The 14,373-nt window shown below is 41.4% G+C and overlaps 1 pseudogene; it reads right to left on the bottom strand.

The window, feature by feature from the left end:
- Nucleotides 1-4,758: 4,758 nt before the first annotated feature.
- LOC123743061 (uncharacterized) lies at nt 4,759-14,108 on the bottom strand (annotated as a pseudogene).
- Between the last annotated feature and the right edge of the window lie 265 nt (nt 14,109-14,373).

Here is a 14,373-nt window from a genome sequence, read left to right as displayed (position 1 = left end):
CCTGTACCTACCACACTGGTCCATATAACGCGCAGCCTTCCCAGCCTGTACCACCACACTGGTCCATATAACCCTCAGCCTTCCCAGTCTGTACCTACCACACTGGTCCATATAACCCTCAGCCTTCCCAGCCTGTACCACCACACTGGTCCATATAACCTCAGCCTTCCCGAGCCTGTACCACCACACTGGTCCATATAAGCCTTCCAGGCCCCGTCTCCCTGGAACTAGCGATTTGATCACCAATTTCAACAGAATTACAGGTTGTCACTCAAGAGTCCCCCCCCGGTTGAGCAAACACAATGACTTGTGTTAAATCTAGTATGAACATTGTGAGTTGTTGGAAAGAAGACATCGATTTGACTCCTGATTTTAGAGAGTTTTGCCCAGGGCCCTGGTTACAAGTAGTGGATTATAAAGGGATTAGATCGGGGGTATTTGGGACATTATGAATCAGTGACAGTCAGCAAACCTTTTAACTTCCAGTGAACCAGACTCCCATCCTGCAGTTGTGGGTAGATGAAGTACAGATAAAGTAAAAAAAAAGTTTGAGTCGTGTCTGTGACAATTTTAGCATTTTCCTAAGCTTAAACCAATTCTCCTATGGAAACACTTGAGTAAATGAGGGATTCAATGTATATTGAAAGCAGGTGCTTCCACACAGGTGGGGTTCCTGAGTTAATTAAGCAATTAACACCAGGGGTTGGAACCTGTTCAGGGAACAGAACGTTTTTCTAGGAACAGAAATAAAACCTGGAACGAAAGTGATCCATACTGTTCCGGGGAACAGAACCATTATTTTTAAAAGCATGGGAACCGGTTAATGAAGTTCTTATATATTCCGAACATTTTTTCTAGTCCCACAACAAAAACTCAAAGCGCCTATGCAAAACCCTCACTCTGTCACTCAGGTCATTATTTTACTACCATGGCTATGCCCCCATTGGATGACAATGCCCACATCCACATGGCACGAGTGGTCACTAAATAATATGATGAGCATGAAAACGATGTAAGCCATATGCCATGGCCGTCTCAGTCACCAGATCTCAACCCAAATGAACACTTATGGGAGACTTTTTCTAAAATGTTTTGTGAGATTGTAAAACACATTGGGAGGAATCTTAGACCATTCCTTCACACATTATCTTTCCAGATCCTTGATACCCCTTGTCTGTGCTTATGGACTGCCCTCTTTAAGTCAAACCACAGGTTTTCAATGGGGTTCAATTCCAGAGACTGAGATGGCCATTGCAAAATGTTGATTTTGTGGTCAATTAGGCTAACCATTTCTTTGTGGATTTTGATGAATGCTTGCTTGGGGTTATCTTGCTGGAAGATCTACTTGTGGCCAACTGTCAGCCTCCTGGCAGAGGCAAAAAACATTTTGGGCTAAAATGTCCTGCTACTTGGTAAAGTTCGATGTCGTTGACCTTAAAGGGCCCCAGGACCAGTGGAAGCTAAATAGCGCCATAACATCACAGATCCACCACCATAATTTACTGTAGGTATGAGGTACTTTTCTGCATAAGCTTCTGTTTTTCAACACCAAACCCACCACTGGTGGGCGTGGCCAGAGAGCTCTATGTTCATGTCATATGAACATACCACCGGCTCCAATCCAAGTGCCAATGCCAGTTATCAAACTCCAGGAGGTGCTATGGTCAGATGACATGAAAATAAAGCTCTTTGGCCACACACACCAGTGGTGGGTATTGTGTCGAAAGAGAGATACATATAGTTGCAGTCTGATGAAAAATTCTCTGTTTTGGAGATAAGAGGTTCTCAGGAAACTGCCATATTTTTCCTTTAATGAACATACAATCTTGAAACATCAGAAGCTATTTTGAATGAATGTTCTTGGTCCTGGAGTCATTACATGTTCAGAGTACATTGAGGGGAGTTACTGCTTTCAATACATGTAAAAAAAAGAATTTAAAAAAATGTATTGGCAAAATGTTTGTTACAAGGTTTATCACAGCGACGATCTGCAGAAAATAATACCCATACCTACTGTAAAATATGGTGGTGGATCTTTGATGTTGTGGGGCTATTTCGCTTCCACTGGTCCTGGGGCCCTTGTTAAGGTCAACAGCATCATGAACATTACCCAGGAATATAGGGGGCCATTTGGGGCATATGAATCATTGAGAGGCCCTTCACTGTTGTCCCTAGTTGCAGTACTGGATTCACACAACAGAGGGTAGTGTTCAATGTAGCACATTACAACCCAGCATACAATACACAACACAATCCATTGTATTGTACAAGTGGGATTCCAGTGACCGTGTCCAGCTTATGGTGGGGAAATGACTGATTGGCCCGAAAAGGCTTCTAGAACATTGTGTAGTTAAGTTGTTTAATAAACATTGAACTGTTGCCGGGCAGATCTGTTTTGCTGCTTGGTTCCAATCAGTGATAAAGTGGAACACTGGAGCGGCAGTTAGCCTGGCCCAGGGACAGTCAGACGTGGACAAGCACCTCTCCAGACTAAGCCATTAGCAGTACCACAGAAAAACAACTCTCTACTTTGTCTGTCTGCCCTTGCTTATTACCCCATGCACTAGGCCATTTATTATAATGAAAACAGGGAGATAAATAGATGAAGTAGAGCTGACTTTCATTTAATCTCTCTCGTGGACAGAAAACTGGTTGTCTTCATATCTTAACCAAACCTAAAACGTGTCCCAAATGGTGACCTATTCCTATTGGGCTATGGTCAAAGGTAGTGTGCTATGTAGGAAATATGGTTCCTGATGACTCACCCTCAATTTAACTCCTCTGCTCTATCGTTCATGACATACAGTCTGAAACTGCCACCCTAGAAGTCGTTTGTGGGACTTCAAAATGAGGGGCGTTCATCAGCGATTGGATCGTCTCTAACCAGTCAGAGTATCAAAGTTGATATCATGTAGGGCCGCCTTTTGCCCAACCCATTAGTTTTCTGGGACCAATCAGAATGGTCAGAATGTGTTCACATTCCAGAAAATCATCAGGGAGGGAGGCAAATCCAGACTCATCATGCAGAAGAACCGATGTGATGAGGATGGGTAGCCAGATAAGGGAACATGGTGCCATTTTGGGGACACACCCTCAACGGCTTTCTCATCTGTCCTCTTGGAATACACTGTGGATTTCTACAACGGAACAGAGAGGCAGATCTCTCTCTCCCTACTGCGTGTCTGACAGACAATTTATGGAGGGAAAAATAACAGGTACCGCCAAACACACACATTTTCCAATACATTTATTCATAATTGAACAATCAAAATGGTGCACCATCACTGACAGAACATCAATATCTATTTTAAACTGGCTAATAAATAAAAATATCTCCATATCTGGAGCCTCGTCCAGGCTTGCCTCGGTCCCACAGCATTCACTGTCCTCGGATCAATTAGGGCATAGCCTCTTGTGGCTACATCCCAAATGTCACGCCCTGACCTGAGAGAGACGGTTTTTCTCTGTTTGGTTAGGTCAGGGTGTGACATGGGTGGGCATTCTATGTGTTGTAATTCTATGTTGGTTTTTCCTTTGATTGGCCCAGTATGGTTTCCAATCAGAGGCAGCTGTCTATCGTTGTCTCTGATTGGGAATCATACTTAGGCAGCCCTTTTTCCCCACAGTCAGTTGTGGGATCTTGTCTTTGTTTGGTTGCATGTATTTTGAAGCTATTTTGAAGCTTTTGTCTTTTGTTCATTGTGTTGTTTATGTTTTTTGCTGGTTCACCTTTAAAATAAAAGATTATGAACTCAACTCACGCTGCGCCTTGGTCTACCTTGAACGACGGACGTTACACCAAATGGGCACCTATTCCCATTTTAGTGCACTACTTTTAACCAGTGCGCCCCAATCCTATGGGCCATGGTCAACCGCAGTGCACAAAAATATAGAGTGCCATTTGGGACGCAGACCTACTCTCCATCAACAAAGTCTCCACTCAGCCACCCAGCCCTAGCAGTAGATTAGTAATGACGACCTCCAACTTATGAACGATAAACATTTGTCTTGAAAATCTTGAACTGGAAATGCTTGGATGCTCCTCTGTTCTTTTCTGTTAAGAGAAACCACAAGTACTGAGAAATGACAGGTCTGAATCCTAAATGGCACCCTATATAGTGCACCCCTTTTGCCCCTACCCCCTCTTATTATGGTTTCAAATTGCCACCATAAGTTCAAAGTGTTCAGTATATCTATGTTCATATTTCAGAACATACGGATTCTTTAGACATATAGAATGTTGAAAATATGCATGCTGAGGGCAAATAGGGAGCCACTCTACATGATCACTAACCCAAACAGGTCTATACTAGATAAAAATACTAAATATGTTACAACTTCCCCCGGTCTCCCCTTACTAATGGAACATGTAACTTTAGAACAATTTCCCTCACTCTTCCCTACCCGTGAATCAAGGTAATTCAGACAAGCATGACAGAGTTCGAGGATATTTTTCAATTAAAGTAAAGGACAGTAATGTTACAATTAAGGAAGGAAGCCCAATCACAACTCAGTAAAAGACCCAGATGAAGACACAAGAGAAAAAGGGCTGAGAGACAGAGGTTTAATCCTAGACACATGAAAAGTGGGATGTATACGGAGGGTGCGGGGGCAACAGAAGACGAACAGTAGAGGGGCTAAGGATTTGACATAGGGAAAAGGGCCGATAAAACCAGGGGAAAGTTTACGGGACCCTCACCTTGTCAGAATCCTGCAGGAAGGAGACAGTGGAGTGATGGAATTCACATTTCTCTGCTTTCACAAAAGCTGGTTCTCCAGGAGACACTGGAGGACCTGCTTTTGAGCTGAACGGTGGGGGGGGATGAGGATGTCGTCGTGGTAGACGAACACGAAAAGGTTCAACATGTCATGGAGCACATCGTTGACCAGGGCCTGGAATACTGTGGGAGCATTGGTCAGTCCAAATGGCATCACAAGGTACTCGTAGTGCCCACTAGCCGTGTTAAAGGCTGTCTTCCTTTCGTCTCCTTTCCCATATCCGAACCAGATGGTAGGCGTTTCCGAAGGTCCAACTTCGAGAAGAGAGTCCTCAATGTACCCTGCCATCGTCTTGGTCTCCGGACCCGAGGCGGTGTTGTGCTGGGAGAAGGTCGATATCGACCCTACGACTGCGCTACGGAGGAAGAGATGAGGCGCGGGCCTTGTTGAAAACCTCCCAGAGTTCCTGGTACTCCGCGGAGACAGATCCAAGGCTTTTCCCAAGCCCGCAGGAAGACGTCCCGGGGCAGGCTGCGCCGACTTCAGACAATGCGCGTGGCAGAACGGGCTCCAACCCATGATAGAACCAGTATCCCCAGTCAAATCAGGGGATTGTGCCTCTGGAGCCATGAAAACCAGAAGTACATGAGGAGATTCGATGAGCAGGAACTGCATAGACTCACTGTGATTACCTGATACTCGCAGGTTGATAGGAACCGTACTCTGGGTGACTCTGCCAATAGAGCGCCCATCCAGCGCTCTGCCATCCATGGGAACAGAGAGGGGGTTGTGCTACGATACCAGGGTAGTGTCCATAAAGCTCTCGTCAGCTCCAGAGTCAATGAGCACCCGGAAAGATTTGGACCGGTCACCACTCAACAGGATAGCATGGAAAGGGGTGCGAGTAATGGGAGATTGGAAACTCCCCGTACGGCTCACCAGCGTACTTGTACCTACTGATGAGCCTGTGCTCAGGAAAGGCAGAAAGGTCAGAACCGGGAGGACTAGACACAAAAAAAACTTGAGAACAGGGAAACACACTGGTGCAACCTGACAAGACGAACTGGTTGCTAGGTTACCATGTTAGGTTACCATTCATTTTCATGTGAATATATGTGAATATTCAAAAATTCACATAAAGAAAATATGCTAATTTTCCCACTAGTGGTGTGTTTCCACCCAACTGACTTGTTGTGGATAAGAATCAGTGCATGATGATGTAGTGCACACAAAATGTACTTTATCTCTTAAGTTTTCATGTACCGAATAAAAATCTAAAGGTCAATGTGTTTCCATCTCATTTTAAACTCTACCAATATTTTTGTCACAAAAACTGTTGCGTTCAATAGCAAATGTGCCTCCTCTGGTCTTGGCACGTGCTCTCTAGCCAACAGCTGGCAGATACAGTGCAGGTAGGCTAGTCTACATGATGAAGTTATTATGGATAAGAGCAAGAATATTTTTATTTGTCAAACGGAATTTGTCTCGGAAAGAAAAGTCCTCATTAACCACATTTCCATCCACAGGTTTTATGCCAGTAAATTCAAAAAAAGTGATGGAAAAGGGAAGTTTTGGTACAATTTTACAAATGCTGACAGAAAATGTGTTTTTCGACATGGTGGGATATTATTTGTTGGTCAAATTAATTATGCTAGAAATGGCAGTGGAACCGCCTTTTTCGAAATATTGATATGATAACCATCATATCAAAGTAAACTTGGAGTCACACGATGATATGGTGTGTAGTCCCCCCCACCACGACCCGGGAAACCATGTTTATTTGTCTAAAATAAAACAAATTATGAAGGGAAAGCCGGACGAAAGTAACATGGGGTGAAAGTAACACGCCCATTTTCTCAGATAAGACAGAAGCATGTACCTAATGCGGAGGACGAGCTCCCTGCAAAAAAAAAAAAAACAGCCCAGTCCGACCATGTTTTTCTAAGTTATCAACAAAAGTGGTTTTGAGCTGTAGAGTTGTTCAGTTGTTCAAGGTTCCTAACATACGTACTTTTCTTAACCCCTCTAGTGACTAAATGACAGCATAGGTTTCAAGTATCATGCTAGCTATTCATGGGTGTTGTGTTGCGTTGTGGAACTCTGAAAAATACAAGGTCAAATCATGACGTCCGTGATCTTCAGGTCAGAAAGTTGGAGCTCTGGAAAGGGGCCCGAATTCCTAAATTGAAATTCTGTGTTGGATGACCGTTCAAAACTATTTTTCCCAGTCGGGGATAGTTTTTTTGTTGTCCCAGTGAGTCGGTAGTTAGAGATTTCTGAGTTCTGAGTTCCCAGTTCTTTTGAACGCGGCATTAGCCTGGGAGAAGTTACAGGAGAGATGGGTGGGACGAAAGTAACACAATGTTAACTGATGACCTGGAATAAAATTGTGTAAATGTTTTAACACAGGCCATTGTCTTCTCTAGTTGATATTGCTTTTATAATGCGAAATATCAACAAGTGACTGAATGTTCGAAAATTCTATATGATGTCATTAGAATTATGCCTTAATCAATTGACTTGATGAATCAGCTTCTCACATAAGCTTTTATCGACAGGTTAGGGGTTATTAAAAATATATATTTTTATGATTCTGGTGGTTAATTACCTTGTGTCAAGCCATGAAAATGTGATAAGCCTGATGAGTTTGTGAAAATAATCAAAATGTTTATTCTATGAAGACACGAGGAGTGTGCTTGACAAGGACAGCTGGAGTGCACCTGATTGGCTTAGTATGAATAGTCATGGAAAATGGAGAGAAAGATATCTTACTACATTCCCATTAAAGTGAGATGAGAAAATGATGGTTAATATAGCTGTTATGTGATCCATTTTAGTCTGATTCATATTGTAAGGCAAATTGTTGTGTTCGCGCAACATTGTGATGTTGATGCATGGTCCATTTTCATACATTTTTAACCTATAGCATGAATTATTGAACTCGATACAAACATGAAATGATGGCTGATAGTACATTTGTTGAAAGTAACAAGCATTACTAAACAGAAATATGGAAATAAGACAGATATTGTGCACTTCTTGCCAGCTGTTACTTCCATCCCAAGGCTGTGTTTCTCCCGCCCCGTCGACCAACGTACAGAATAATACGAAATGATCTGAGACCAGGCTGCGTAATTTTGCTGAAATTCCGTTCTTGGTCTATTAGATTTTTTGTCATTTATTCTAGAAACGAAATTACAATTGCTAATAGTAGAGGACATATACATTGTCATAAAATACGTTCTCTCTAGCGCTATTGATCTGTGAGTAATTTGGAAAAAAACGGCATTAAAGTGTTCATCCCGGTTCTTTCCAATTTAACTGGGTGGTGAAGGATGCACCTTTCCAATAAATATCGAGGGTCTGATTCTGGTGACATGATGATCGATGCTTAACTGCCGTTTGTCAACTAAAAATATTCTCAATCTTATCCATAATAATTTCATAAATCTAGACTACCCGCAAAGTATCTTCGAACAGTTGACTAGAGCGCACGTCCAAGGCCTAGATTTGCCCTAGAATTGTGTTTTTTTTTTAAATTATTTATATATTTTATTTTATGTATGTATTTAGTATTTTCTTGTTTATACCTGTGTTTTGTTAGACATGTTAGATGTAGCGATGTAAGTTGATAATTTTGTATTATGAATAAAAACAATACGTAAAAAAAACTCAATATAAAAATGAATTGATTCAAAAAATACAAAAAAGTCAGTTTGGTGGAAACACCACTGATGGGAAAATGCAAATGTTTCCTTCATTTGGATTTTGGAATATTTGTATGAAAATCTGTCGTAAATTGGATGGAAACCGAGCTAGTGTCCGACATGGAGTCAAGACCGAGTAAAATCTTATCCAACGTCGAGACAAGACCAAAAAAATGTAGACAGGTCTGGAATAATGCAACACTGGTGTGTTGTTGCATGGCAGGACTAGCCAAGGGTTCTAGTCAATCAATTTATTTAAACAGGATAGTTCACTCAGTGACCAGGGCCCATAGGCTGCACCGTTCGGGACGCCCTGAGCGATCCAGCACACACACAGTATAATATGTCTTGGTATTGTTGGGTTGATTACACTTCATAACAGAATGCTTTGGCACATATCGATATCATCACACAGACAAGGAAATTGAACAGTTGCCATGACTGGTCCATGAAATTTGAAACCCATTCTCTGTAAAATAATGATCAATAAAGTTTTATTCATGTGAATTAAAATCCATAAAAAGTGCAAACTCACCCCGAAATGTGCTGACAATTCCAATTAATACACCAAGCTCATTTACTAAAATAAAATAATTAGTACACAAACATATTTCATAAATTAATGTATAAAATTGCTAATAAAATACATCAATACTGTACTATCATCCCATGGTATTAGATGTAGCCTAGCAACTGAATTAAGAGTGTTTTTGAATGACTTACATTTTATACCGGACCACTTTCTTTATAGTGTTACTGTACTTTAACAAATGTATAGCAATACTGTAGTACTTATATTCTATAATAAAGGCAAATATATTAAAATGATAACCATGTAAAGGTAACATGTTAGGAAGACAGGTGAGCCTGTCACGTTGGACTTAAAACAACAAACAGAAATTAGAATCATAGTTAGCTGACATCTAATTCTGAAAAAGTGATACTACATCTGGACTCAATACTGAGGTATTTACTGTTTTTTCCAGAAATTCTGGCTAAAGGATTCCAGATTTCTTGCTTATTCCCTTCAGAATTCGGGAATCTTCAAACTAGGATTTCTGGAAAACCTGGAAATTTTGGGGAAATGACCAGAATTGAAACCCTATTGACACCTCATATGGTAGATGTATTTACTGACAGACACAATCATAATACGGTCCGCTTGAAGCACTCAAAATGTTTTCATCTCCGTGGCTAAATTGAACATGGTGACAAGTTTGGTGGTCATGGGTACATTTAGACAACAAGATTAGACCAATCATTAACATACCCCTTAATACTTGTTGAGTTCATTAATGCAGGCTGTGGTAAAATTGCTTAATGAAGTGATGAAGAACAACATGCCACTCCAGCTTTCTGGTATTTATTTGGTAAAGTATTTCATTTAACAAAGTTTAAGGAATAATTTAGAGAGCGATTCAATTACGACTGAAGTTCCGAACATAAATACAGTCCTAAGTAACAAATGTGTTTTTCCATGTTAGATCAGACAGAATATCAACTAAAACACGCCATATGGGGCTCCAGAGTGACGCAGGCGGTCTAAGGCACTGCATCTCAGTGCTAGAGGCGTCACTACAGACCCTGGTTCGATTCTAGGCTGTATCACATCCGGCCGTGATTGGGAGTCCCATAGGGCAGCGCGCAATTGGCCCAGCTTCGTCCGTGTTTGGGCTTGGCCAGTGTAGGCCGTCTTTGTAAATAAGAATTTGTTCTTAACTGGCTTGCCTAGTTAAATAAAGGTTAAATAAATATCCTCTTGAGCATTGAGATAATACACGTGAAAGTCTACACTGAAAGTCAACACTGAATCAGCCCAGGTGTTCTGTTATGTTAACAGATCCAAAATAAAGCTATTTTATAGTCTGATGACAACCAAAGAAGTGTCTATTTAACCAGATAATGATTAGACAATAATGTACCCATAGTGCAGTAAGACGCGAGGGCAATGTCAACCAAACCATTAGCATGTTGTGATTCTAGGAGTGTTGGATTGTTACCAAGCAATATCTTAAAATAAGCCAAATTATAAAACTGCATCAATATGCTGATAGGCTAAAACTACTAAATAACTATTCTCTCGTCTTCCACTTTCTCATCCTAGAGATGACATTTTCATTTAATTAATTTTGAAAACCCAAGGCAATTAAATTAAAACATTTAATAACATTTCCTGAAAAAGGTTGATTCCTCAGTGCTTCCTAACTGATCGGGTGCTAATTTGCATACTACCATTGCACAAATCTAAAAAGGGTAGAACGATACCTCCTCTGAAAAACAAGAGATGGTTCTAGAAACTCTGACGTCACATACAAGAGCTGTGAGAGGGACCTAGATACTGATGATGTCATACTGTATTTTCTGTCTTCAGGCTTATGCAGAGCTTTCGCCTCCCTCATCGTTTTGGCAGAGTGGTTCCCAGTTCAGTTGTCTCCCCCATAGCCTAGTGACACTAGGCTGCGTTAGTGCTGGAGTAGTGGTGTCACTTTCAATCGGAGGACGGACTCACTGCTTAATGGATGGAACGGAATTTATGGTTTCCATGTGTTTGATACCATTCCATCCACTCCACTCCAGCCATTATTATGAGACGTCCCTCCCTCACCAGCCTCCTCTGTACTGCAGGGTTGAGAGCAACATGTACCTCTTCAAATAAAATAGAAGCCAGGTCCCAGCCAGGCTTTTAGCTTGCCTTAACCAATCAGAATGGTCATCTGGCTCGGTGCGCTTGACAACGATAGTGCCAGCCACCATGTCATACACAGTCCTGTTGTGTTGGAAGAAGAAGACTGTGATGAAGGCTGGGAACAAGAAGGCAATGGAGAAGTTTTTGTTCAAGGCTCGGACTGTGGATCTGAAGAGGGACACAGGAAGAAGATGTGTGAAAGTCACGGAGATGATAGAAACAACAGATGAGCAGAACATCAAGGGACTTCATCTAATGGCCAGATTGTCATGTTTGTCATGTTTCACCTCATCACCACTTCAAAAATCAAGTGTCAAAAAACCAAATGAGCTGGTTTATTATTTCACAACACATGGATGGATGAGAGGGTTGGTGTTGGTGTGATCCACTACTTACGCAGAGAGAGTGACGTTAGTGGCAGGCACCACGAGGACCCGGTTGGGTTGAACCAGGACGGAGGAATCACAGCTGATCACTTCCGGAGACCAATGAGAAACTTCCCCTGGAGTGGCGCCCCTGCTCCCCAGATACACACAATCTGACAGGAGACAATCAATAAAACCCCTACTATCAACAGAGGGGAACTTTATTTGCAGACAGGAGAAACATGATAAAATACACAGAATCCATATCAAATAGTTAAAAAAACAATCACACTGCAACGTCAGGACAAAAACAGTCAAGGGTCATTTCACAGCCCAGAGACATTTAAGCAGAAAATAAAAACATTCTATGTGATTTCTGTTCATAGTAGCAGTTTGATTTGTCACCTGACCTCATAGAAACACACTAATATCCGGTAGACCAGGGCGACCAGCATCATCTTCTGGAGTTCCTCCATGGAAGTGTCTTCATCTATTTCCTCCACAATGAAATGCATGGCAAACTTGGAAATGTCCCTGAAAGAAAGAAAAATACAAATGATTCTTCAATCATAACTATATAACAGTAGGTATGCATGCTACAAATGATTCTTCAATCATAACTATATATACAGTAGGTATGCATGCTACAAATGATTCTTCAATCATAACTATATATACAGTAGGTATGCATGCTACAAATGATTCTTCAATCATAACTATATATACAGTAGGTATGCATGCTACAAATGATTCTTCAATCATAACTATATATACAGTAGTTATGCATGCTACAAACTGATTCTTCAATCATAACTATATATACAGTAGGTATGCATGCTACAAATGATTCTTCAATCATAACTATATATACAGTAGTTATGCATGCTACAAATGATTCTTCAATCATAACTATATATACAGTAGTTATGCATGCTACAAATGATTCTTCAATCATAACTATATATACAGTAGGTATGCATGCTACAAATGATTCTTCAATCATAACTATATATACAGTAGGTATGCATGCATTGGACTAATCTTTACCATCACCGATGGGAGTGCAAAAAACAAATCAATTTCTAGGATGTTGAAATAAAATACTATTCCCTGTAATGCACTACTTTTGATCAGGGGCCCATAGAGGGCCCCCCCAATAGGAGACTCTGGTCTAAAGGAATGCACTATAGGGAATAGAAGAACAGAAACATTTGTATTAAACTAAACTCACTTCATCCCACTCCAGATGCATGATGCTGAGAATAATGGTTGCTTTGATGAAGAACAGAATGAAGAAATCCACCATTTCGGCCATGAACCCTTTGAAGAGGAGAGGGGATACTGTATTCTCGACCTGCAAACATACAACACATTTACATTTGAGTCATTTAGCAGACGCCAGGGGTTACCAAACGTTTTCCATTCGGGGCCCCTTCCTTCAGCGTTGGGGAACATCCCGGCCACCCTTGTGCTGCGCACGCGCCTATGTCTATTTCTATGGGCACAAGCAATGTTCATGACACAAGCTGTTCACACTCTCGTTGGTGGAGAACATTTTCCAGGTTTAAAGGTTTTCCCCATTTTTTTGCCATGTCTAATGTTAATTCATGTGATATTTGAGTGACCAAAAAATTACAACAATATCTATGGGCCTCCTGCCGACCCCAAGTTTGGGAACCACTGATTTACCAGATGCTTTTATCCAAAGCATCTTAAAGTCGTGAGTAAATACATTTTCATATTGATTTTCTGTACTTGTCCCCCATGGGGATCAAACCCACAACCCTCGGTGCTGCAAGCACCATGCTCTACCAAACGAGCCACAGACATCGCAAACACATTCATTGATGACGGTTATTGTTTTTCAAAAAGGAAATTCCTTGTTTCAAAAACTTAATATGCCTCGGTTGGGAGTCTTTAGCAACCCAGGCCTATAGCAGATGAACCTATAGTTTGAACTTCAGCAGACCACAGAGGGCACTATTTTCTAGTAATTCATCACTAACAGGCCTGTCATTTTGCTTTATCTCAAACACTTCTTTGGCTATATAGCTAAGGTTATCATAGTAGACACATTAACCAAATACAATAATACAACATCTGTCTGCTAGCTACCTGGCCGTTGTGCATTGCCGTTCTGTTGTGGTTGTTGCTGCGCTGGTACTGAAGTGGACACAGCACCACTCCCAGCCGTTTCCCCAGGCGGAAGTCCAGCCGCGGGGATGGCGGTTGGATACGTCGATAAGGGGAGTCCAAATGGATTATTGTACCAGTTCTGGGCATCAAAATTAGGGGAAATCCGCTGGCCAGACCGGTGCGGTGAATGGTTGCACTGGTTGCGGTGCAAAATACGGAGAAGACACTGCCAGCCAACTTTTGCCAGTTCACATATGCCGTGTAGTACTGCCACATCCACCCCTGCAACTTTTCACAGTACTCCGAGGTTGTACGTGTTTCGACCGTGCCCTTTCCGCTTTCGAAGTGTCTTGATGGCGTAATTTCAGCATATTTTCGCCTATATCTAGCTTCTCTCTAATATTAAAAGACATGTTTTCTTATCGACTTGTCTGTTTGTGTTCTCCAAATCAGCCATGTTTAACGCCAACGTCACATCCGGAATGGTGTTACCATTTCCGTGAAGAAAATATACGATTTCTGGAATAACATCATTACTGTGATAATAATTGCAAATATTTTGCGAGTATGCTGTATTCAAAGAGGTAAACAATATCGATGATAAACCAAACACTCACAGCAACATTTCATAAATAAAATTGTTTCGTCATCCCATTCCCGTGCCTGGCCAAAATTAACACCGTGCACTTCTATGTACCACTAGGGCGCAGCACTGCTACCCTTATAGTGAAAGACGCAGAGCATTGGAAATACACTGACC

This window comes from Salmo salar, chromosome ssa05, assembly GCF_905237065.1.
Source record: "Salmo salar chromosome ssa05, Ssal_v3.1, whole genome shotgun sequence".
NCBI classification, from domain to species: domain Eukaryota; kingdom Metazoa; phylum Chordata; class Actinopteri; order Salmoniformes; family Salmonidae; genus Salmo; species Salmo salar.
This window is presented reverse-complemented; position numbering and strand designations above follow the sequence as displayed.